Raw genomic sequence first — 3,762 nt, forward strand, 5'->3', positions numbered from 1 at the left:
GTCCATACCTTGCCTTCTGGCCTCCCTGATGGGGGGAGCAGGAGGGGAGCCTCTTAGTCTCTGGTAGCCCCTCCGGGTGTGGTGGCAACAAACCAGGCACTCATTTCAGTCTTTCTGCTCCAGCTGTTCACCCTGTTGGGTAGGGTTTCCCCTGCCCTTCGCCTCTGTACCTGTGGGGTTTTCCTTCTGGTGCTTGTCAGTGTCTTCACTGCTCAGCTTTCCAGTTGCGTGCCTTCCTCCCAAAATGTCGATCACATGCTCCTATCTGGCTGGAGAGGAGGCTTTTAACAGGTTCTGGCAAGCCCCAGGTGTCCTAATTAACCTAGAGTAACCTCTGATCAGTTACCAAGGGAAAAGGGACCTGCTTATCCTGGGGCTAATATACCTGCCTTCCACCACAAATCATATAAATCTTTCATCTTTTACTAAAGATTTCCATAGAGAGGAACATTTATGAGTTTCTACCCAATTTTTTGAGGCTTCACCACTCTCCTCTAGCCATGTGGCCTGACACTGTCACACCAGCTTTGCCTCCCACAATCTCTTTATGAGGGCCTTAAAGTGCAACAGCTGTCAAAAAAGCAAACAGAATGTTAGGAACCATTAGAAAAGGGATAGATAATAGGACAGAAAATATCACAATGCCACTATATAAATCCATGGTATGCCCACACCTTGGATACTGTGTGCAGTTCTGGTCACTCCATCTCAAAAAAGATCAATTAGAATTGGAAAAGGTACAGAGAAGGGCAACAAAAATGATTACAGGTATTGAATAGCTTCGAAGTGAGGAGAGGTTAAAAAGACTGGGAATTTTCAATTTGGAAAAGAGATGACCGGGGGGGGGGATATGATAGAGGTCTATAAAATCATGAATGGTGTGAAAGAAGTGTTATTTACTCCTTCACATAACAAAAGAACGGGGGTCACCCAAGGAAATTAATAGGCGGAAGCAGGTTTAAAACAAATAAAAGGAAGTACTTCTTTACCCAACGCACAGTCAACTTGTGGAACTCATTGCCAGGGGATGTTGTGAAGGCCAAAAGAATTAGATAAGTTGATGGAGGATAGGTCCATCAATGACTATTAGCCAAGATGGTCAGGGATTCAAGCCCATGCTCTGGGTGTCCCTAGCCTCTGACTTCCAGAAGCTGTGAGTGGATGAGAGGGGATGGATGACTTGATAATTGCCTGTTCTGTTCATTCCCTCTGAAGCACCTGGCATTGGCCACTGTTGGAAGACAGGATACTGGGCTAGATGGACCATTCATCTCACCCAGTATGGCCGTGCTTATGAGTTATGGGCAGAATAGCACAGCCTCTTATTATTTTGCCTGTCAGTTGAGCCTAATTTCCGACACACTAATTTTGGTTAATTGATTTCTGGTCCCACATTTCTCCTGTTTATTGTGTATAATCTTAGTACAGTCCTTGAATGATAGCCCTGCCCATTGGCACTCGGGGCATAACACACAGAAGTCTCACACCTCTGAATGGACACCAGCCAGTAGAACTGCATAGCCATTCTGTCAAGTGTCATTTCTCTCCCCAGGTGGCCCCCATGTGGTATTACCTGGGCCAGCTGGAGCACTGGCTTTTGGAACTTTCTTGGCTCTTAGCAGCAGCATTCTATCCTCCCCAACCTTGGAATCCCTCATGGCCTGATATGCCTTTTCTCAACCAGCTCAAAATGGGACCACTGTTTCAATAACTGAGGGTCTAGTACTGTGTTCATAGAATATCAGGGTTGGAAGGGACCTCAGGAGGTATCTCAGTCTAACCACCTGCTCAAAGCAAGACCAATGCCCAATTTTTGCCCTAGATCCCTAAATGGCCCCCTCAACGATTGAACTCACAACCCTGGGTTTAGCAGGACAATGCTCAAATCACTGAGCTATCCCTCCCCCTAGGCGAGCTGTTCAAAAACCTGACCCCCAGTTTGGTTACTGAGGGGTGGAGTCAGACCCTTACTGTTCTGATTAGGTCCTGGTGTATGGTCATTCATTTGTAAGGAGGTCCTTCACCCAGGACTTCGTCCTCCTCTCAAGCACTATCCTCATGGTGTCCTTTCCTAGCCACCACAACTATCTCCTGCCTTCCAGGGTATTTTGGCCTTTGCCTCCATTAAGGATATGCCACCCTGTCTTGGAACAACTTCCAGTTTCTCCCCAGGATGACCGGATAGGCCAAATCTTTGGCCACTCTGGCCTGCACCATCTTGGTGTGGTTTTGCACAGTCAACCTCACCTCTCTCATTGAGTAGGGTCATATGTCTCTGTGGATACACTGGAGGTATATTGTACCTCCGTGCTTTCCTGCCCACCCCACCAGTTGTTCCCTGACCAGGGTCTGGTTTCAGCCAGAGTCTATCAGACTTTGTACAGTTACTCCATCCACCTGTATGAGAATGAACATTTTCCCGGGGCCTCTCTTCTGAGCCTGACTGTCTGCTGTCAATGCTTGCTTGTAATTACAGTCCATGAACTGGTAGTCCTGCTGGAAATGGCCATGTTGCCCACAGCTGAAGCAAGCCCTTGTAGTTGAATGTTAATTCATTAATTCTCCTGAGGGGATAACATTGCCCCACTAGGCTTGGATCTCTCTTATCAGGCTGAGGGTGGGCTTCTGGACCAGTCTCAGTGTGAATGTACTCCCCTTACTGGGGTTTGATGCCCCAGTTCTGCAGGATCCCTCCAGGTGGATTCAGAGATTGGTAGTGCATGGGCCCCAGGGGTACACTGGACCAACCTTTGGTGTTTTTGCTTCAGGCTTGAGGGACATCAGATAGTTCTCCTTCAGGGCAACAGCCTCTGCAAGAGTTTTGGGTTGGTGCCTCATCACTTATTCATGCCCCCCCCATGGGGAGAATCTGCATGAAGTTCTCCCATGATGACCTTCTCTGGCACCTGAACACCTGTGCAGCTCTCTGGCTGGAGCCACCTCCAGCAATGTTCTTTCAGACTCGAGGTGATGGCCCAGGGCCAAGCACCAAGCAAGAATTTCTTATGGCAGAACCATTGCTGGTAGATTTCAGGAGAGATGTTCTAGGCATCTGGGATGGCTGTCTTGACTTGGATGTAGTCCTGGCTGGCCATCCTGTCAAGGTCTCAATACGTGACCTGGGCCAGACCTATCAATTAGGGGGCCAATAGGCCCCAGCTTTCCATGACCATTGAACTTCCGTGCTGACCCTCTTGAATGTGATGAGGGTCATCTGTGGACCCCTTCTTAGCTTCACCAGGATGGATGGCTTTAGGATGGAACCTCCCACTCATGTGGTGAGACTTGCTGCTACAGGTGGTTGTAGGAGCATTATCATCTGCTGGATGAGCCACGACTGCTGCTTCTGCTGCTGCAATACTATTTCTTTAATCAGCTACTGTTGTTGCTGCTGTTGATGCTCTGCCTGCCATTGATGCTGGGAAGCAACCTGCTGCAGGGGTTGGTTCTGGAGCTGCTGTTGCTGGTTTTCCAGGACTCACATCAGCAACTTCTCAAAATCTTTTTTCCCCTTCTCTCTCTCTTTGTTCTCTGGCTTACTTTCATACCTGGGATTCTAAGATGCCCACATTCTTTACCACTTTTGATTAGGGGGTTGGAGGGCTGGGTAGCCTAGTATTAGCACACCTGACCTCTGGTCCCTTGGCTGTCTGTCAGGGTAGTAGAGATGCCTGAATCATGACCATAAATTGGGAATCTTTTGGCCTTCATAGAATCATAGAATCATAGAATATCAGGGTTGGAAGGGACCCCAGAAGGTCA

At 48.2% G+C, this 3,762-nt stretch overlaps 1 non-coding gene across 1 annotated transcript; it reads left to right on the top strand.

The window, feature by feature from the left end:
- Positions 1-381: 381 nt before the first annotated feature.
- On the top strand, positions 382-500 carry LOC141983560 (U5 spliceosomal RNA). Its single transcript, XR_012638400.1, has one exon. It is a non-coding gene; the product is annotated as a U5 spliceosomal RNA (small nuclear RNA).
- The last annotated feature ends 3,262 nt before the right edge of the window (positions 501-3,762 follow it).

This window comes from Natator depressus, chromosome 2, assembly GCF_965152275.1.
Source record: "Natator depressus isolate rNatDep1 chromosome 2, rNatDep2.hap1, whole genome shotgun sequence".
Classification (NCBI taxonomy): domain Eukaryota; kingdom Metazoa; phylum Chordata; order Testudines; family Cheloniidae; genus Natator; species Natator depressus.